Source organism: Peromyscus californicus, unplaced genomic scaffold (genome assembly GCF_007827085.1).
Source record: "Peromyscus californicus insignis strain IS unplaced genomic scaffold, ASM782708v3 Scaffold_7__1_contigs__length_154581171, whole genome shotgun sequence".
NCBI classification, from domain to species: domain Eukaryota; kingdom Metazoa; phylum Chordata; class Mammalia; order Rodentia; family Cricetidae; genus Peromyscus; species Peromyscus californicus.
In genome coordinates this window covers 28,306,318-28,329,483 of record NW_026294595.1, presented here as the reverse complement: position 1 = coordinate 28,329,483, position 23,166 = coordinate 28,306,318, and the positions used below count along the sequence as shown (strand labels likewise).

At 40.8% G+C, this 23,166-nt stretch overlaps 1 long non-coding RNA gene across 1 annotated transcript; it reads right to left on the bottom strand.

The window, feature by feature from the left end:
• Positions 1–16,623: 16,623 nt before the first annotated feature.
• On the bottom strand, positions 16,624–22,780 carry LOC128102394 (uncharacterized). The gene is made up of 3 exons (XR_008215390.1): positions 22,299–22,780; positions 21,960–22,049; positions 16,624–17,632 (listed from the first exon to the last, which is right to left on the bottom strand). It is a non-coding gene; the product is annotated as an uncharacterized LOC128102394 (long non-coding RNA).
• Between the last annotated feature and the right edge of the window lie 386 nt (positions 22,781–23,166).

Here is a 23,166-nt window from a genome sequence, read left to right as displayed (position 1 = left end):
GCTCCCGCCACCAAGTCCTGCCAGTCCCAGAGCCCACTTATAAAATAAACACACAGACTCTTACATTATTTAAACTGCTTGGCCATTAGCTCAGGCCTATCATTGTCCAGCTCTTACTCTTATATTTAGCCCATTTCTATTAATCTTTACTTTGCCATGTGGCTCATGGCTTACCGGTACTTTACATCTTCCTTGTCCTGGCGGCTGCTCCAGGCAGTCCCTCCTTTCCTTCCTCCTTCCTCAATACTCCTCTCTGTTAGTCCCGCCTATACTTCCTGTCTGGCTATTGGCCAATCAGTGTTTATTTACATATAGCGATATCCACAGCACTGTTGGGTATAGGTTACATTTTCTGCAGTGGGTCTTAAATCAATCCAATTATTAGTTGGTTACTCCCACAAGCTTTGTGCTGCCATTACCCTACCATATCTTACAGACAGTACACCATTATAGATAAAGGGTCTGTAGGTGGCTTGGTGTTTACATTATTGCTCTTGATCTTAGCCAAAATGCCAAGAAATGATACATTTATCCTTTGGTAGCATGCAGAGTACCTTTCTGTACCAAAGAATATGGACCATAGGGGTGAAGGCTCTAGGTAGGTACCACTCAACATCTCCATGTTCATTATAGGTGCTGTCTTCAGCAATGGGGACTTGCTGTCAGTTTGTGAAGAGCAACCTATAGTCTTTGCAAAACCCTAGGTTGTTTCAGGGTTCCCAAGGGACCCCTTTGGCTATCAACTCAATTAGATGTAAGCCAGTCCTGGTACTAGAGGCTTCATTGGGTGACAAGTGATAACAAGTTGGGATTCTGTCTCCCCCATTATTTGACAATTTCATTTCAAAACTGAGAACAACCTAGATGTCTCCCAAAAGAAGAATGAACAAAGAAAATGTGGTACATTTACATAATAGAGTATTACTCAGTTGTTAAAACAAATGACAACATGAAATTTTCAGGCAAATTGATAGAACTAGAAAAAAAAAATCATCCTGAATGAGGTATTCCAGACTCAGAGGAAGACAAATATAGTATGTACTTGCTTATATGTGGATATTAGCTAAGTTAATGATAACCAATCTATAATCCATGGACCCACAGAGGGTAGGTATAGAGTAAAGGGCTAGAAGGACCAGAAAGAACTGGTTAGGAAAGGGAAATAAAATAGATAGATATGGATGGATGGATGGATGGATGGATGGATGGATGGATGGATGGATGGATGGAATGGGAGAATCAAGTGGGGAAGGGGTAGGAAGAGAGAGCTATGGGAAGAAACATAGGGAAAGACAGCTAAAATTAAGGTCCACTTGAGTAGTATGGTAACCTAATACAGTAGAAACTTCCTAAAATACATTCATAGGTGAAGATGAATGAAATTAATCTTCTAAAGTTTTTTTTCCTCAGAGTAAAAGATTCAGAACCCAAGCCTCCTTTATAGCAGTCCACACACTGGGAGCATGATCTCTTGGGGGAAAAATCTCAGTCCTGGGCATGTAACCCCTTATGAACCATTTTGGCCTTGGAGTGCATCCTTGGGCAGAAGAACAAGTAGGTAATTTTATTCAGATTGTTTAGCTATTTATCATACTGATAAGACCTCAGAGTATGAGAAACTCTCATATTCTCATGATCTGCATGGCTAAGGAGCCATAGTCACATGTACAGGGCTGGAACACACCAGAAAGCCTCCCTGCTGAATTTCACATCCCATTTTATCAATAGCAACATTCACCATGGACACAGTTTTTAACTGTATCTCAAATTTCTCATCTCATAAACTGATAAAAGTATATTATATACCCAAAATGACTAACATAATAATGACAGTAATTTGCATGGAAATCTAAAATATGAATAATTAATAACATTGGTCCTTATAGCCCCATTTCCCATTCAGACATTAGCCATGAAGCTAAGTCAGATAGAAATCTAGTTTTTTTTTTTTTTTTTTTTTTTTGGTTTTTTTCGAGACAGGGTTTCTCTGTGTAGCTTTGCGCCTTTCCTGGAACTCGCTTTGGAGACCAGGCTGGCCTCGAACTCACAGAGATCCGCCTGGCTCTGCCTCCCGAGTGCTGGGATTAAAGGCGTGCGCCACCACCGCCCGGCGAAATCTAGTTATTTTATCCAACTGTTCTACTAAAATTGCCACTTCTCCTAATGGCTATCAGCTTTGAACCTTATCCATATTCCATAAATGCTCAAAGTACATTTTTCCTCCCTCAGCAGAACAAGAAATTCCTTGTGTTTTTGCTAAGAAAGCCTTGGCACATCCCCCAGGTAGTTTTGTTGTTTGCTTAGGAAGTACTAGATGGAAGCCATAGATAACTTAGAAAAGACTTCTAAACAATGAAATGTTGGGTCAAGACTGGAAAGAAGACAGGTCTGGTCATCTGTGTGGCTCAAGCCTGACTCTTGGAGCAGATGAAAATCACCACAGTCACTTACCAACAAGAATCTTGAGCAAGTTAAGTGCACCTTGCCTCAGTTTCCCTACCTCCAAAATGTGGATACCAGTTATCTAAAGTTGTCAGGGCTATGAAAGAGATTAATCTATGTATAAGTACTTAGAATAGCACCCAGAAAGTATATTTGGGACCCAATACAGTGTTAGTTCTAGTTAACTCTTATCTCCAGCATAAAATGCTGTCATGTGTAAACTTAGAAGTCCAGACTGGGTTTGATTCCCAGCAACCAAACCTTCAAACTATAATCTTAAATGGTTAAAAAAAAAGGTATCTAATATTTATTGAACAGCTTAACCAAATACTTTATCTAATGTCTACATAACAACCATTCTATAATGTAGGTGTTGTTTTTTTTTTTTTTTTTGGTTTTTCGAGACAGGGTTTCTCTGTGTAGCTTTGCGCCTTTCCTGGAACTCACTTGGTAGTCCAGGCTGGCCTCGAACTCACAGAGATCTGCCTGGCTCTGCCTCCCGAGTGCTGGGATTAAAGGCGTGCGCCACCACCGTCCGGCAGGTGTTGTTTTTATTCCAGTTTAGAAATGAGGCAATTAAGGTCCCAATGATTTGTAGTTATCAAAAAGATCACAGGCTGGCAAAATGGCTCAGCAAAGGTACTTGCTGCCAAGTCTGATGACCTGAGTTCTATCTCTAGGACCAAAATAGTAAAAGGAGAGAACTGATTCCTGCAAGTTGTCAAGTTCTCTCTATCTCTCTTTCTCTTTCTTTCTTTCTTTCTTTCTTTCTTTCTTTCTTTCTTTCTTTCTTTCTTTCTCTCTCTCTCTCTTTCTCTCTCTCTCTCTCTCTCTCTCTCTCTCTCTCTCTCTCTCTCTCTCTCTCTCTCTCTCTCTCTCACACACACACACACACACACACACAATACAATTTTAAGAACTAGAGTTCTTTCTTGAAGACTTTGCCCAGTCAGACACACTGCCTTTTCATGTTACAGGCACTCTGTGTTGCCAGGGTAGGAAAACTGGCCTAAATGATCAAGAGGGGCAGCTGTTTTAATTAAGCTGCTAGCCACTTCTAGAGAAGCCAGAGCATTTCCTGGAAGCAGTGAACTTGAGAAGCATGGGAAATAAGAAGTTAAAGTATACCACAGGGGTTGAAGAAGAAACATTCATACCTAATTTTGCTGCTTATAGAACTTCATTGGGCAAGCCTAAAGTGGCACAGATTCCATGTGCTAGTTAAGAGGTCTTAACAATAGTTAAGCACACACGACTAAGGCTTAAGTGCATCCAAGGGCCCTGTAAATACCATCCAAAATGCCCTTCTTCTACTCAAGCTGTTTGCTCACACCACTCTGAGGGAAATGGAATGCAGACTCAAATTTGCTCTGTGAAGCAGGTCTCCCTGGGACACACCCCGAGGTACATATTTATCTTGCCCTGTTTTCAACACGGCTCAGAGGCTTTAGTTGTCCTAAGACAGGGGGGCGGCAGATTTGGGAGACAGCACGAGAGTGGGAAGAAAGTGATGGAGGATTCCGAGGGAACCACGCTCTTGGTTGAGGTGTGCTCTGCCCTGAAAGTCCTGGTCTGAGGACTGGTACATGGAATTGTTCTAGCCCTCCTCCCTCACATCCAGAATGCTCTGTGGCATGAAGGAATAAACATGAGGAGCATGTTTGTTTGGCTGCAAGGATGTGGCTTCAGAAACATAAAAGTTGCAACATGGTAAGAAAAGAAGCAAGAACTGGAAATTCAGAAAGAGAGAGAGGAGGAGAGAGGAGGAGCGGGAGGGGAGGAAAGGAGAGAAGAGGAAGGAAGGCAGGAGGGCAGGAGAGGGGAGGGAAGGGAAGAGATGTCAGAGGAAGAGAAGCAAGACAGAGGAGAGAAGCGAGTTTTATGAGAAGTTTTAAAACTTTGCCTAGGTTTTCAGTCTTCTGGATTCCCTGTAAAAGCTGCTGCAATATTGTCACAGCTTGCTACTATCATAATTTTTTTTTTTAAGTAGGGGCATGGCATGAATTCTATCACCAACGTCCTCTAAATCCAGAGGCTGCCCAAGGCTGCAAGGGGTCCTGAGAGGCTCCTGGTTATATATTGTTAAAAAAGAAAGTAGAAGAGGAACTTCCAGGGTATGCCTCACTCTGTGAAGGAGCTTGTCCAGCTAACAGACCCTTCTGTGAATACCTTGTTCCAGTTTAGGGATACTAAGAAGTCAAGGCTGATACCAAATCTAGCAATATAGACTTAGCTTGATTTATGCAGCTGTTATACCCCAATAAACCCATCGCAATCGGAAAGCACCGGAAGTCAAAAACCTCGGTAACATGCCTACCCTAGCAAACACTGTTGCTTAGCAACACAATACACAGCACGATCAGCTGTTTACCTCATGACACACATGTGTCTGATGGGGGCTGCAGTTCACCACTACTGCTCAGCATTGTAAAAGTATCATTCCAAAATTCAAGATTTAATGTGAAGTTTTTAGTGGATGCACATCATTTTAGCACCATGGTAAAGCAAAAAAAAAAAAAAAAAAAAAAAAAGAATGAAAAAAATTCTAAGGGAAACAATGGTGCCAGTCAAGGATCACCTGGATTTCCAAACTAGTATGTATTGATTGACACCACCATGTCAAATAGCCTGCAAAGGCTTACAAGGAGGAGAAATTTTTGGGGCTCAAACTCTCAAAGGTTTCAGTCCATGGTCAGCTATCTCCATTGCTGAGGTAGAACAGAACATCATGGTAAGGAATGCAAGTGGAGTCATGCTACTTGCCTCAGGAATGCTGGGAAAGAAGTGAGAGAAGAAAGGGCAGGGGTTTCAATATGTTCTTTAAGGTAGTCTAATGACCTCACTTCCTTCCACTAGGCCCCACCCCCTAAAGGTCTCACCTCCCAATAGTGCCATAGGCTGTTAAACAAGCTTTTAGTGTATGGGCTTTTGGAAATACCTAAGATCCAAACCACAAATATACGCATACATGCATGTATATGTGTGTGTGTGTGTAAATATAGATGTATATGTATGTGTGTATTTGTGTATGTATATGTATTGGTTGAAATATTAAGGCAACTCCACGTTGTTAAAAGGGAGGTTTATTTTGTGGGGTAATTTACGAGTGTAGGGATAGGTTACAGGGTCTGGGAAAGGTGAAGCGCAGTCCAGCGGTGTTCTCTGGAGAACTCTGCTTGGTCTACCTCCAGCGTCCAAGATCCAGGAACCAAGAGAGCTGGCACATCTGGATCTCAGGTCTTAAGGGCTCCTGTCCCAGCCCTACCTTGTAGGCATGACAGTTACCGAAGCCTCAATGGGGGTAGTACTTCCAGGTCAAAGCTGGAACAGCTACCCACTACATATATGTATTTGTAAAGAACCCATTATAACAACTTATTTTTAGAAGCTTAGCCTTGTACCTCTCAGACTTCCCAAGGCAGGCTCAGCATGAAATTCATAGCTGATGAAGTAACCCCAGAAGCAGGATTCAGGTAAACTCCTATCTAATCAGATTTGGATTTTGATAAGGAGTACTTATCTATTATTTTGACTCTTTGGTTTTGTTTTCTTTATATTTTTAAGACAGAGTCTTGCTATAGATCAGGAAGTGTGGACAATGGAAGTGACAGAGAAGAATCAACCAAGCCAGGGTGCTGCTAATTCAACAGCAAGGGCAGAGGTGCCAATGTCCTGCACAAGCTTTCTACCTAATCCACGTGTGCATTGCACTAACAAAATACAATTTCCTCCAGTTATTATGTCAATTAAAAGCTCTCTGCTGCTGAGAGAGCTAACCAGAGTTGAAAGCTTGTAGCCAAGGTCTTCAAATATACAAGTCATGATTTGGTTCTTTCCAATGCTTACTAAAATTCTTTGTGGTGTGTGCTCTGCATTAGGATACTTCACTTGCCAACACGACATGGATCAAGATCAATTGACACTCACTGATATATATATCTCCTTTTTATCTCCACATCAGAGCATCTCCACTAAAATATTTTAGAGGGAAATTAGAGTCACTTCAACAACTCAACAACTAATCATACTGCTTTGTAACAGGTCCGTAGCTCAGCTGGGACAAGAGAGTGGGTTGGTCATGAGCAGCTATTAGCAACACTTGATGTATCACCCAGGTCAGTGGGAGAAACAGACATGGATATAGGTGTCCTAGTTAGCTTCCCTGTTGCTGTGATAAACATCATGTCCAAAAGTAATCTGGGAGGAAAGGGTTTATTTGGCTTATGAATCACAATCACAATCTATTATATGAGGGAAGCCAAGGTAGGAACTCACGGCATGAGATAGAATCAGAAACCACAGAGGAACACTGTTTCCAGCATCTACCGTGGCTTGCTCAGCTTCATTTCTTGGACAATCTATGAGCAGTTGCATGGTGGTGGTACCATCTAAGGAGGGCTGAGCCCTCTTGCATCAATCATCAATCAAAACAAAAACAAACAAACAAAAACCGTGAACATGTTCACAGGCCAGTCTAATGGAGGCAGTCCCTCAAATGAGGTTCACACTTCCCAGGGGACCCCAGTTTTTGTCAAATTTTAGAAATAATCCAGCATAATAGGCAAAATGAAGGACTGAGAGAAGCAAGCCTTAAGTTTTCAAACAATAAAATGCACATTTGTGTTACTTTTTTCAGAGAATAACTAACTGACAGTTTAAGACAAAGTTCTGATTTTCTTCAAGTAATTTCCTAAAAAAAAATTCCAGATGACTAGTAATATGATGAAAATATAACAAACATAACATGTACTTCATTATTTCAATCTTTTATTTTTTACATTTAATTTCATGAGTGTGTGTGTGTGTGTGTGTGTGTGTGTGTGTGTGTGTGTGTGTGTGTGTATGTACTACTTGAGCAATGTGGATATCAGAGGACAATTTTCAGAAATCAGTTTTCCCTTTCCACAATGTGGGTGCCAGGGATCAAACTCAGGTCATTGGCTACTCTGGCCAAGCTATCACTCAATGCTCAGAATTTGTCTTTCATATCACAATAATAGCACTTAATGTTTTCTGATGGGAAGTTATTCCAGTCTGCTTTTCCCCTGCCCAACGCTTCCTTATTATCTAGCATCAAATGAGATAGCCATTCTTCAAATAGACCTTCTCTGTCACACATTCCACATTAGTTTCCATTCTACCTTCTCCTAGAAACAAGTATTTTCCTGTAGCATGAATCTTAAAAGGTCTTATTAATAAAAACAAACCTGAAGCCAGGGTGAATGCTGAAAGATCAGAGAAGCAGAACAAGCCACAGCTACTTCGCCTCACCAATTCCTCAGGTGATCCTGTTTCCTCAGACTAGAAGCCTCTGAGTCCTCATCCAGAATGAATCTCAGCTGAACTGCTGCTCAAAAGCCTAAAATCTTAACCAGCTCTAGTTCCTGGTCCTCATGCCTTATATGCCTTTCTGCTTTCTGCCATCACTTCCTGGGATTAAAGGCGTGAGTCACCATGCCTGGCTGTTTCCAGTGTGGCTTTAAACTCACAGAGATCCAGATGGATCTCTGCCTCCCAAGTGATTGGATTAAAGGTGTGAGTGCCACCATTTTCTGGCCTCTATGTCTGTCTAGCGGCTGTTCTGTTCTCTGACCCCAGATAAATTTATTAGGGTGGACAATATTTGGGGGAACATAATATCACCACATTTTCCCACCTTAGCTTCTCCCATCAGACATGATTAGATGCTGTGGGTGTCTTTCTGTATGCCGTGAATATATATTGTTCCCATTGGTTAATAAATAAGCTGCATTGGCCTATGGCAGGGCAGGATGGAGCCAGGGGAAAAACCCAAGAGAGATAGTGAAAGAAGAAAGGAGAGTAAGGGGAGATGCCAGCCTGCCACCCAAGGAGCAACAAGATGCTCACAGATCAGCAATGCCATGGCCACATGGCAACATAGAGATTAATAGAAATGGGTAGAGTTAAGTTATAAGAGCTAGCTATCAAGAAGCCTGACCCATAGGCCATACAGTTTGTAAGTAATATAAGCCTCTGCATGTTTACTTGGGACCAAGCAACTGCAGGATGCAGGTGGGAGAGATTTGTCTGGACCTTGGGGCCAGACGGACCAGAGAAACTTCCGCTACAGTTAGAGTCACTAATGTGTTTCTATACAGTCAGATTTCCCACTGGATGATTAGTTCCAGATAGCAAGGAAACCACCACAACCTAGTTCCTGCCCACGCCTAGCATGCAGAAAAGATGCAGTCTGCCTCCTCTGAGTGAATATGTAGGAACTGAGGACAGGCAAGGCATAATGGGCAATTATAAATTTTTAAAAAATAGCATTTTGTGGGATATTTATCATAAAGCATTTTTAACATCTTAGATTTTTCCAATTACTTCTGATAAAATGCTGTGCAGTAAATTACCATTATTCATGGTTTATGAAATAGGAGATGGATGGAAAAATTAAGTTTTCATATATATGTAAACAAGAGAAATGTTGCTATCATTCCCCAAACTATAGTTTTAACTCTAAAGTCAAGTCCATCCACTATCCTCTTCAAAATCCTGATAGAAATGGGCAATTCTAAAAATTACAACACCAAACAGGCACACCAGTAAAGTGACACATGTTTTAAATCCAGGCACTTAAGAACTAGAGGCAGAGGCAGGGGATCAGAAGTTAAAGGTGTCATCCTCAGCTCCACAGTGAATGTCAAGCCAGCCTGGAAAGCTAAACAGGAGTCAGTTATACAACAGGAAAAACTGAAAAAACACAAACATGCTTCCCATCTGCATGCTCTGCTTTTCTCTTTCATGGCCAACCAAGGCTGCTGCTGATGGGCAACGATAATCTACAATTTTAGTAAAAGTCTCCACTTGAGGGACGCAGATAGACTGAGCACAGGTTTTAATAGTCTGTGTTTGAATAAGAACAGAAACTATTCCAAATCAAATTTGGTCTCTTCAGTCTCCGAAGCTTTTATTTTGAATTTTACTTTAGATTTCAGAATGAGCTGTTCTTCTTAAGTGGGAAATGGAAAACCCCTTGTGACAACAAGAAAAGTTTCCGATGGAAAAGTCCTATAATTTCATTTCTGATAGAAGCAGTTGCAAGTTGGCAGCCATCATGTTAGTCTGGTATGAGACAATTTATCCTGGGACTGATTCCCCGAACACTAACAATTACCTAAAAATTTAAGTTCTTCATTGTAAACATCCTTCACAAACTATAAGTATTGGATATTTCATTTTACACACACACACACACACACACACACACACACACACACACACACACACACACACACACACACCAGGGATGAAAGAGTGTGACAAAAATGTGCTATAACTCTAGATGTTACAAAAATAATTCCTTTAGAGATGAGGCATAGCTCAAAAACACTTAAGTTAATGACAGAATATTCTTACCATCCTCCATGTTCCAGAGACAACCTTGTCATTTCTTACAGTTAGGTATCTTTACAGAAATGGTATTTCCCAAATGTCAGTGGGCCAAAGTTCACAATGAAACCTTCCTAGTTGAGCTGTATTTTCAATCAGTTTTCAGCTTATTTTCTGGATAAAGAGGTAGGCATCCTCCTGAGGTCCTTGAACAAGGGCCTGCTCTTTTCTAAGTTTTACTTATTTTGCTTGGACTTGCTATCAGCATGAATGTCAGCAAAGTTTGGAGTCACTGAATCTTCAATATCTAAGTTTTTTTTTCATGGTGGTTCCAGTTGTACCAAGCAAGGGATCAAGACTCTGGGATTATCCTTTTCCTCAAAGGATTATTATAAATTTAGTTTCTTATTTGGTCCTGAGAGAAGATTCCGAGGCAAGCTCCATAGATTCTAATTTTACCCCATAAGTTTGAACCCAACAGTGTAGGTACCTCTCACTGTCTAAGATCTTCTGCCCTGAGGAGCGTGGTTATTCAAAAGCCTTATGAAAAGCAATACTTTTCTCATTACATAGCTGTATAGTGATGCCTTCTTGCATTTGTATGCTGCAAAAATAAGAGGCATCAGATACCTGAACCATCAGCACATTGCTGAGCTTGTGTATCTGTATTCCACTGGCCTAATAGAGCCCCTGTTCCAATAGAGCCATGAGATAGCAGGTTCTCAAGCTGTGCAAAGATGCTTACACTTCCCCTCTCATGCCAGGCACTGAGCTGACCTCAGCCACAGCAAGCTGTGACTTGTTATAGCCAGGAAGATTCAGTCATAAGAGATTATCAGAGACTGTCCTAGAGTAAAAGGCTGCCAACTCACTCCCAGCCCCTAGCAGCTCTAATCGATTGATCAACCATCAAGTTCTTCACTTTGTGAGGCAGTTTAATGGAGGAGGAGACCCGAGTTATGGAAGGTAACAGAATTAAAGATGTTCATGTGAGATGACTGATGAAAGGGTATGCAGCAATGGAATTCATCCAACTCTGAGAAAAGCCTTCATTTCTAGAGTTAGTCTGTGGGGAGTGACAATCTTATACTACATGTCCTAAAAAACAATTGAGCCAGGATCATTCAGAAATGCCAGTTAATCCTGTAACTAAGAAGTTGTAATCAGAAAGGACAGAAACAAACTTGAATTGAACGAGGAATGTAGGTTGAGGAGGTGTATCACACGTGCCACGCCCTGCCTGGGCTGCAGAGCAAGATGAGAGACAGGGAAAGAGGAACTGAGTGAACCATACTGTGGGAGTCCAGCTCTGTCCTGCTCCCACCTATCGAAGGATTCTTAGGTGGAGGAAAGAGGGATAAGAAAATATCAGATAGAAAGAGAGACCTAGATGATGAGAGGAAAGATAGAAACACAGGATGACTTTGGGAGGGCCTGGATCAATACCCAACAGCTTCGAGGTTTATTCAAATGGGCTTTTTAGAATATGCCAAGGGAAGAGGAAAAAGACCTCCCCCTTGCAAGATCAAAACACACTGTACAGCCAAGTGTAGACCCTTCCAAACTCCTGGTAAACATGCCCATGGCCAAATCATCTCCTTACACAGCCCTGCTGGGTAAAAAGCAAGCTCAGATTCTTTGACCTTGAGTAAGTTCTCGCTAGGAAGCCTCTGTGGGCTCCCACACCTTACATGGCATGGTATCATCCACAACTATCACAAAAGTGCATCTGGACAGTTTGCAAGTATGTATTAATCTCTATTCCTATACTGAACTGTTAAATGTGGAGAACTCAGGCAGGACTCGGAGGGAGGCAGAGCTGTCTGGTTCATCACTATTCCCAGGACCTGGCACAGGAGCACATAGTGGGCATTTAGCAATATTTGTTGAATAAATGAATGGGTACATGCTGCAAAGGTCACTATAATCACTGTAATTGCTCTATAAATGCTCAATGTGTTTGTCATAGTTTGAATGTAAATTATCCCCATCACAAGCACATGTGTTTAAACCTTTAGGAGGTAGAACCTAGCTGTAGGAAGTCGGTCCCTGAGGTTGGAAATGATGGATTGCAGGCCTTTCTGGGTTCCATCCCCAATTCTTTGTTTCATGGTCCAGAGTGTCCACTCCTGCTATTGCTAAGTCTCTGGTAGCTCTGCCTTTCTCACTATGATGGACTGCAACTCATGAGGGCAAAATATATCACCTTCAAATTGCTTCTTGGTATTTCATCACACCAATTACAAAAATAGTGAATCCAATGTTTTATATTGTTTTTCACATCCTATCTGTTTTATGTCTTTATATTTATTTGAAAATTGTGGCATACTGGAGTGGAGAGTTATCTTTTCCTGGCCTCACTTCAAAGATACATATTCCAGATTTGTTTGGAATTAGACAATCACTAGACTGAATGCCACACAACAAATGTAAGTAGGGGCAATGTATTACTTCCAGCTCAGGAAATGTCTGCTGTACAGTCCCTTGCTTCCTCATACATGCTGATTAATGATAAACAAGACTTTACAAGAGGATGGGACCACATGACAGAAGGAGCCTGGGTCTCTGAGTAGCCACACAGAGCAGTGCCCTACATTTACTGGTATACTTATGTTAACCCACCTAAACATCAAGGCTGCTTGTGAGAGCCACTGGCCTATGTGAACTAATATGCTGGCATTAAGAAGAAAAAAGTGTATTAAGATGTTGCACTTTTCAAATGCTATAAAATGCTGATATATTCAAATGATAAATAAAAAAGCAGAGACTATTCAGTATTCTTGAAAATGATGAGATCCAGGTTTCTGTCCTCTTGCAACCTTGATCGATGGGGTGAAACACACACACACACATACACACACACATACATACATATATATATACATATGTATATATATATGCATGTATATTCTGAGTAAACAGGTGTGTAATTGAAGTTTTCCTGGTCCTGTCTGGCCCATGGTCAGGACAAATCTCTCTCACCCACCAGTCCTGCAGCCGCTCAGACCCAAGCAAACACACAGAGACTTATATTATTTATAAACTGTATGGCCATGGCAGGCTTCTTGTTATCTAGTTCTTATATCTTAAATTAACCCATTTCTATAAATCTATACCTTGTCATGTGGCTCGTGTCTTACCAGTACTTTACATATTGTTCCTCCTGGCAGCAGCTGGCAGCATCTCCTGACTTAGCCTTTTACTTTCCAGCATTTTCTACTCTCTTTATCCTGCCTATACTATACTTCCTGTCTGACTATTGGTCAATCAGCATTTTATTTATCAATCAATCAGAGCAACACATTCACAGCATTCCCAGCACTTTTCTTTTTTTTTAAAGGAAAGGTTTTAACTTTAACATAGTAAAATTACATATAACAGAACAATTATCAAGCAAGAATTACAGTTATAATATCTAGTCTATTTATAATATCTAGTCTATTTGTATTTGGCAAAATTAAAGAAGATATCCTATCTATTTTATATTTGTGAGTCTAAGGTTTTATATTTAACTTATTTTTTATCATATAAGGAAATTATAACTATCTAGTCTTTAACTACATCAATGACCTCAGAAGGATGTAATATTACCTGAGAAACAGGAGGACACAATCAACTTTTGGGAGTCTTGTGAAAGTAGACAGAGACAACTGGCAGCCTGAATAGTCATCCAAAGTTCCTCTGTAAAGTTGGGGCATCTGTCTTCAGCCCACAGGCCTAGAATCTCTCAGTTACTTCTCTCTATGTCCTATAGAATGTCTGGCAGTTTCCTCTGCAAAGCAGGAACCTGAAGGACCATTTGGCCAAGCAAAGTTCAATGGTCACCTTCCTATGAGTCCTGCATGTCCAGTTATACATTTTTTTAATCAGTCCAGGCAAGAACAGTTTCTTACCCAAATGGCTATTTTTGTCAAGAAGAAGATAAACTCCATATAGAGTGTATTCGATGCCCATCCTCTTCTCTGAAGTAAATCAGTGCTGTCAGGAGTAGACATGTCTTACTGTCCAGAAAGTCTAAATTTTTTAAAAACATTTTAAATGCCATATTTTGTAGGTCTTTGAAGTATTTGAAGATTACCTATCTATCTGAAATATATCTATGTATACCTAGAAAACATGACTATAAGTTTGACTATCATAGAAGACTGTTTTATTACAATTTAAATGAGTTGTATAAACATAATACCTTACACAAGAGTAAAAATGCACATACAGTATAATAAAATTAACTTTAAATTTGTATCAATAAACTAAAATCCATAGCAATGTAAAACATTTTTAAATAAGTTGCTCTTTAAAAGTAGGTTCAATAATCTACCCTTTCACAGGTGCCAGGGTTACACCGAAGTCCCAGCCTCTCTCACAGCCAGCTTTATACCATCAGAGTCTTCTAAGAGAAAGCAGAATTCCTCTGCCTGAAAGTTCCATGCCATCCAGTTCACGCACCTGCCTTCATGGCTTTATGTGGCTGTAAACAGGATTTTTATTCTGTCAGAGGTTGGCCTATATCAAGTATTTAATCATTCCAAAGTGGAATTTGGAATTCCACCACCAAATTCTAAGACTAAGCAAATGATTAAACTGGCTTCTTGAAATTGTGCATACATGTCCCATTTCTTTAGAGCTGACCCTGACATAGCATCTGCATGGATGACACTGGATGTGTCAGCAAATAAAAATTATAGATTTACATAATTCTTGAGGCAGAATGAGTATTATTTTGTTATGTAAATTACTATTGACCTCTTTCCTATCATTTTGAGTTGATGATACAAGAAAAAAAGTGAACAAAATCCCAGTATTTTCAAATCATTCAGCAATGAAAGCTTTTGGCTCAGGCAGTTACCCAGTCAGTATTCCTTTAGCCCATCAGATGGCTTTCTTTTGAGATAATCGCTCTCATCCTGTTCCCCATTGGAAAACAAGAAACGTGGATTGAAAGTTCTAATAGACAATTTGGAGTCTGGGTATGATGAATTGTCTTACACACAATATCCTGAAAAAGAAAGGAATGGTATTTTGATTTAAGCCCATATTTTTATAATTTTGCATATTCTGCTCATGTGTCCATATAACATATTTTACTATAGAAGTTTATACCACTACTTTAAAAAAAAATCCTTTAATCTTAAAGTCAGCAATAATGAGCCTATTTTGTCAATGGAATTAATATGATCATCTAAAACTGTACTTGGATTTTAGGCAAATATAAAAGATAAGTATCTGAAAAACAAGTTTAAAAGTTGTTATAGAACAATTAAAGTCACCCTAAGAACAACAATTCCACATCAGAGTATCTTAGGTATTCAATAGGACCAAATTCCTACCAAATTTAGGGGGGAAAATCACCTGATAGCCTAGAAAAACAACATACTGTTTTCTCCCTAAATAAACTTTCCTATTTCAATCTCCACACACTGTGCTGGGAGGGGACTTGTGACCTTAAAAGGAAGCAGCAGCGGCCTGGCTTTGCATCGTTGCTCTGTTTCATGGAGAAATCACTCCAAGAATGAGACAGATATGTAGACAAGTTCTGGCCTGTGAATTCCATATAAACATTTTAGATTTTGGAAAGCTGGACCTGGAAGGTATATAAAGTGCTCTGAAAACGGTGCTGTATTTGCATTCATTATGTGGCCATCTTGGGAATTATGGTTAGTAGAAGCTACATTCCTAGGGTCATTTCCCCTGTGAGCACACAGCAGTACTCCACCCCTCCAAACACACACACAGAGACAGCGATTTTTGAAATACCCATTGTAATAAATTCTTTGACCATTTAGTCCTCTTTTTAGTCTCTGCAGGTGGAGAACCACTCAGCTAAAGAGACTTTTTCGTCCTTGCCACAGTGGGCTAGTTTTATGGGAAGCAGCAAAAAGTTACAAGGACCCTGAGAGTATCAAACCTGCCTTTGTTTTCATGACTTTGAATTCCCTAAGACTTCAGCAGGGACCTACCTATTCACACATATGCACACGATTGTATGTACGGTACCTTATGGGAATGAGGGAGAAATGTTTCCTCCCTGAATCAACTCCACCCATGTCACTGCTAGAGGGTCAGGAGGAGTAAAGCTGGGCAGAGCTGCTCCACGTCCCTGCCTGCTGAGGGCACTGTTCTTGGTCCACAGCCCATAGCCAGGCTTATGCCAGGAACTTTACAGCTTCTCACAGTCCTTCCAGACCTATGGACCAGCAGCTGTAGGTAGGCACACATTCCACATTCCTTCCACTTCGAAACACCACCCCCATTGACATACACCTGACACGATACCCATTGCATGGTGAGTTCGAAGTGTCACAAGACAATTTGTATAAGGTCCCATATTCATACGGAGATGTAGTCATTTGTTAAGGCTTGTCTGACCAAGTGTCCACAGTCCAGGTGGTTTAAATAGTAGGAATTTGTTGTCTGGTAGCTCTGGAGGCCAGAAGTCCACAATCAAGTGTTGGGAGGGATGATTCCTTCTAAGGACTGTGAATCTGGTCCATGCCTCTTGCCTAGCTGCTAGTTGCTTTGGCAATCTGTGACATTCTTTTGTTTACAGTAACATCAATTTTTACATTTGTCTTTGCCATATTCACCCTGTAAGCAGGTCTCTATGGCCAAATGTCCCCTTTTATAAGGACAAGAGGCACACTGTCTTGGGGCTCATCCCAGTGACCTCCTCTACCCTGGTTATACCTGATACTGACCCAGTAACTGCCCACATGAGATGACATTCTAACCTCTTAAGAGTTAGACCCATTTTTAATTAAACTATTTTATATTTATAACCAATCACAGACACGTTTTTACTTTTTAGGGACAGACTTACAGATATTTTATTTGTATTTAACAAATTGTATTTTGGAAAAATAGAAACTTTGGTCATAGTTCTATAAAGAATATTTTAAAGAACCTCTTTCTGGTCAAAATACTATGTTAGCAAGTAGTACATAACAGCAAGAAACCTCTTATCTAATGTAACAGCACAAGCTCTTTTACAGGAGTCTTAACTCCAAGTCTGTAATGCTTACAACAAAGAATCTCTTAAGGAAAATGAGGGGAGTATCTAGATAAGTCACTCCCTGTTGTCAAGGGTTTGTGTTAGGGATCTAATTACCCAAAGCTTTAAATGTGGTTCTGAAGATGACATCAGGTGACTGATCACTGGAATACCCTTCCTGGAGTCCCCAACAAGTCACCTGTGGCAATGTCTGGTCTAGATTTCAGTGCTCCTGAGCACCAGAAGTCTTCTCTCCCAGTCCATCCACAAACCTGTGAAGGTGATATGTAAAACTTGTGGGCCATGCCTCCAGTTTGGAGTGTGCATAAAAAGAAAGGCACATTTCCTAGACACTGAATTGTATGTAAACTAGCCAAAACAATCATTTGGAAATAGCAGTGGGTAAGCTTGGTAATATAGCAAGTTTTCAGTCAAAAGTCTTGAAGCTGGAACAGCCTGCTTGGCTGTCACTCCTTCTTCATTGAGAGACACCACAGGATGATAATGACAGCGATCACCAGGATGCTGACCCCTACAACCCACACCTTGCAAGTCTTCAATCTGTGCTTTCTCCTCAACTCGGCAGCATTTGTTTCCAACTCAGAAGCACCTGCCTGCAGTGTATCCATGGTCTCATCTGACTCCCTGAGCAGCTGGCTTCTAACCCTGTATCCAGACTGATATGTCATATGTCAACCACCTCATCTATTTGACATATCTGTTGAAGTCTTCCATCTGCCTGTGGCAGCACGTGAATCGCAGGCACACCTGTAGACATTTCAGCAGTGGCAGAGGCAGGTGAGAGTCGGTGGAGATCCACAGACACATTGTGAAGGGCTACATGTCAGCCTATTAAAGAAAATGATAGAAGAAGTTTAATGTACTCTTGGGAAGTTATATGTACACACAGAAAGGAATGGGGGGATAGACAGCAAACACAAACTTCACTACCAGCAACTGGCTGTGGAGTTAGAGGTTGAGGAGTTTATGTGATTATATATTTGATATATTATTAATAATTGCAATGGTTGGATGCTAACTTTATCATTAAAAAACTAATCAAAACTGTAAGGGAAACTTTCAAGATTTCTGGAAAGCAGAAATTTTCCTCAAATTGTCATATTTCTCCTCTTTCTTGAGATTAATGTTTCTATACAGCCTAAAACTAATGATCACTTAAAAAACGTGTGCTGGAGAAGCCATACATTAGTGAGCACGGAGAAAAGTCTGATGGCAACAAAAATAATTGGTACAACAGGAAGAACAAAAGAGAAATATAGCAGACTGGTGTCTGCAGCAACTTAAAAACAACTTTGGTTTGAAGGAGGAGCAGAAATGAAATAAAGAATATACCAGAATATAGAATTATCTGTAAAGATTGTTACATAGAAACAAATCTATCAGAAGGTTGGAATGCTGAGGATAGGATGACCAAGGGTTAAAGATGCCCCCATAACAATGTGCTTTACTTAAATAAAAAGATAAGCATGGAAGAATAATACTCCTATCCCCAAGCTGTCCGTTCATTTATCATCCAGGACCTAACTATGGTGAAGGAATTCGCAGAGGTGATTAAAGGTACAGCCCTAAAGATAAGGACATCATCATGGACACTCTGGACTCTGGATGGGTCCAATCTAATCATATCAGTTACCACAAGGAGAGAATTTTCCAATACAGGGTTAGAGAAGTGAGTTCAAAGAAAGTGAAGGACTCGACCCACCTTTACTGGTTCTGAGAATAGAGTAAGGGATCCAAGAGCTGAGGATTGCAAATGGTCCCTAGAAGCTGTGAGATGTGCACTTAGCTGAAAGCCTACAAGGAAAAGTGATTTCCTTGCCACAACTAAAAGAACTTGAATCTGCCAACCGCCTGGCTATGGGATTGAGTGTTTCACCCAGAGAATTCAAGTATTTGAAGTTTGATTCCCAATATGGCCATGTCAAAGGAGGGTAAAATCTTTAAGAAGGGGACCTAGGAGATGCCATTTCAATGGAGAGTATTGTCCAAAAGGAAGACTATATAATTCTCCTGGAACCCTCAGTTAGTTCCATGAGAGTCAGTTGCTTCAAAGAGCAAATCTTATCCCTCTATGGTCCTGGCCTCAGGCTTCTTACCTTGTCATATGAAGTCTCTCTAGATGTACATTTCCAGCATTGTAATACCATTCACTATGAGGCTCTTATGGCAGCTACACCAGTGCCCCCACTATGCCCTTGAGTCTGAAACTGTGCTGAATAGCCCTTCTTATTTATAAGGTACCCAGGATCAAGTATTTACTCATAACAGAAAACAAACTAGCAGCTATCCTAATGAGAGGCAACAAGATCTTCCTTTAGAAATCCCAGCTCCATCAACTCCATAGCTTTGCCTGTAAGGCCCATGTTGGACTTCTGATCCACAGAAATGTAAGATGACATCTTTTAGAGTGAGTGTTACAGCAGCAGTAACAGAACATACAAGAATTGTCAGACCTACAGTTATAAATATATAGATGATTACCTCTAAGAACTTCCTACACTATATATGGAACCCCATTAGTCTTCACTGAAATACCTTCTTTGTAGACTATTTGGATCACTTGCATCCCCCTAAACTTGAGTTAATTAAAGTCAAGGTGACAAAAACATCCATTCAGTTTCACAGGGCTCCAAAATCCCAGGATTTTGTTCTGGCTTTATGAGTCCAGGAATCAATGAGAAAAGTCAGTGATAATTTTCTACTGGTGGCTTGTATTTGCCTTGCCATTCATAACCCACTTCTGCTAAGTGACCAAGAGCCAGCTTTCAGACAGTGACTGCCTAGAGTACCCTGGTACCATCAGATTAAAAGGAAGGCGGTCTGGACCTCATCCAGCTGGAGTCTGCACCCTGAGAAGCTAGAGAGTGGAGGCTCCAATAGAGAGTTAACCAAAGCCGAGCAGAGAGCCGAAGTTGAAACCTACTTCAGAGGAGCCTGCCTCTGCAAGTGCCTCTCACCTTTTCCCAGGGTTGGGTTCCACTGCATCCATGCAGCACTGTTCCTCAAACTCCTGTGGAACATATTGCTTGCACATTGTGTTACCGTTACAGCATGTGTTTAGTGTGGTTACTATTTACTGAAAAGCCACCCCATGACTGTTAAATTCTTTTTACCTGCATTTTTACTCTATCCCCATAAACATCTATATGGTGGGTATCATAATTGTCGAAAATGCTGTATGCAACAAATCAAGAGTTAAACCAAGTCTTTACTTATAAGTAAGTAGAAGAGCCAATCTTCAAAACCTAACCTCTTCGATTACAATAAAGGCCTTCAAGGAGGAAATGGAGACACCCACACTCACTGCCTGGCTTACTCACACACCTGTGAGGCACAGAAAAGTCAGTAAAGATTTGCAGAGGGGGAGAAAAGCAGCTAAGGAAGTTTAAGAGAGAGACAGAGGCATGATAAAAGACACCAGCTGTTTAAAATCTGGCTCAAGGCCCTTCCCAGATACTAATTAGGACTAATTAGAGGTAAATATTCCTGTACTTGACAGCGGCCTTGGGAATTAAATTCATATATTTATGTTAATATATTCCAATTTTTAACTACCAATGAACTAATCCAAAAGGGAAAAAAAAATGAAATGCGCTATAAAGCATTATAAAGTTCTAAAATGGAGCGAGAACAAGCGACACTGAGCTGCTGCTACAGTTTCCTGTGTGGCGGGGGGACTTCAGGAGACCCTGCCTCATGGACCACCAGCCGTAATGTCTGCCCCTGGCCAAGTGTGGGTCCTGTAAATGTACCGTCAGGTCCACAGCATATTCTCCTCTAACTACATGAGCTCAACATGAGTCCTTTTTCTCAAATATATATTCCATCAGAGTAGGAACAGTATTGATTTGGTTCAGAGCTCATCCAGAGGCCCAGGCTATAGTAAGTTCAATAATTATTTATTGAATGACTCTGTGACTGAGTGAATATCCCTAGACCAGTGTCAAATAGATGGGCTAGTTCCAAGAAAGCAGAGCAGTAATTAGGTATATAGGTTTTTGATTTGGTCTTTAAATGGGCTATGTAATTTTCACTCCATGTATTGATTAATTATGTCTGAAAGATGAAGAAAATCCAAATTAAAAGTCAGCTCAAAAATTAGGGAGTGTATTGTCCATCCAACAAGATGTTGGTCAGCAGATTGTTTGGGGTGCTTGTCTGCCTGTTCGGTGACATCCTCAAGGTGTCAACTTCTTTTTGCTTATCCACTCTGTCTCCTTCACCATGGTACCCCAACATCTCATCTAGTTCTTTTCATGGCCACAAGACAAATCCAGAATTCCGGCATCGTCTCCCCAGGTTGAACCACAGAAAGATAAGCAACTGAACTTTCCTCTGAGTCTAGGCTGAGGATCAAAATCTTTCTTCCAAACCAGTTTAGCAGATCTAGCCTTCCTAGTTAGGATTCTATAACATATTCTATTCCAAAATCAGATGCTGTTGAGGTGGAAGCTTTATTGTAATAGGATTAGAGTTATAAAGATTCACTCCCTTGACAGCGAAGGGGCCACACTCTGTATATGACCACAAGCAACTGGCTACTCTAAAGTAAATTAACTCAGTGTGGAAACAAGGGATAAAGGAAGTGCCCAAACGATTAAGTGCTGTAAATAGTTTCGGTTGAGGAGCTTCCTGCATGGGCATTTACTTCCAGTCAGGTGGATCTCTGTAACCCCCATTCCCCACCCCACCACTGTTCTTAAAGCTAGGCTATCATATTTTCTTTTCCTGCCTAAGTTTTATCATAGTAGAACTAGAAAATCACAGTTTCCTCTACTATAGATTGCAGCCCTCCATGAGTCAAAATTCCCTGCCACATAAGATCCATGACACATCATGTCTTTGATAAGTGAAAATAAGACTTCATTTGTTTCAAAGGTACACCAATGTTTCAGGAAATGTGCACTTGTGGAAATGCACTGCATTCTGAACTATCATTTTGGGTTCAGAGTTAGACAAAGATCACTCTTGCAGCCTGCCTCCAATACCTGGTATAAACAATATTATCCATACTTGTCTAGAGTGTCCTCTCTTCCCCCTTGCCCCATTTTTGAGATGCCCCCAGATAACTGTAAAGCTAGAAGCCCCTGATGAAGTTTTCAGCCTGGTCTTCCCCTTCAACAGCAGGACCAGCAAGAAGAGCCCCTGAACTCACACATTGTGAAGGGCCTCAAGACATCCACAACACTTCCACCTCTTTGCCTCTGACCGAGTCTAGATTTCTGCTTTGATGGCTCATGATGAGCTGTAACATAAAAGAAACAAATAAGAGAAATGCTGTACCACCCTTATAGCCACCGAACTAGACACAGAATGGTTTGAGAAACCCATGACAAAAATAAAAATCAGCATTGATAAGGAAAGTTTAACCATCTCAGCCAGCAAAGAGCTAAGTGCATGTGCTCATACTCTCACAGGACACATTAAACACGGCTTGGCTTTCTGTTGCAAAGGAGACTGTGGGACAGGCAAACATTCTGTCAATCCTAATTACCTCGCTGGGCCTGTTTGTTCCTCCAGGCTCTTTGCTGTCTGGCATCTGCACGCCCCGCATTAGCCAAGATCCTCGCCAGCTGAAGAAGATTGAGAGTCCATCTTTGCACTGGAACCTGTGAACTGTCAATCTGGGTCTCTTCAGACGTGTGACGAGGAATGCCTTTCCAGTGAGCTGTCGGTTTGAGTCCCAGCTTGTCAGAGCAGCTGTGTGCACAGAGGCCTTTAAAGTATCACACAGGGCTGACCTGATCGTAGCCACGAAATGACAGCAAAGAAGGCATTACTCGGGTAAAGAAAGAAAAGAAGAAAGTACAGAAATAATTAACCGACTAATTGACTTTGTGATCAATAAAACTATGATCCAAAAATGAAAAGAAAAAGCCATTACAACCCAGAGTTGAAAATTAACACTCTGATCCATAGAGAAACAAGCAGAAATTAACTCTACTGGCTGAGTTAATATGTTGAAAAAGCAGGTTGAGTTGGTGGGTTCTTTCCATCACATTCTACTTCACTAGTAGGGGAAAAAATCTGTGTGCATGCATGTGTGTGTGTGTGTGTGTGTGTGTGTGTGTGTGTGTGTGTGTGTGTGTGTGTGTGTATTTTTTGTGCCAACTCATCATGGGAACTGCAAAGCCAGGAATATTTTGCAGTCCACGACATTTTCCCTGGGGTTAATATCCTTCTTCCTTCAACTAGAGAAACATTTACGATATCAACAAAAGAATTAGTGCTGGAGCATAGCTTTCAATACTACTCTAATGTCAAGGGTGGACAACAAAAAGCCACCTTCCTTGTGTCTGCAGCTTCTCCCTTTGCTCACCACTGAGACAAAGGTGTGGCCATGAGCTGGCGTTGACAGCAAC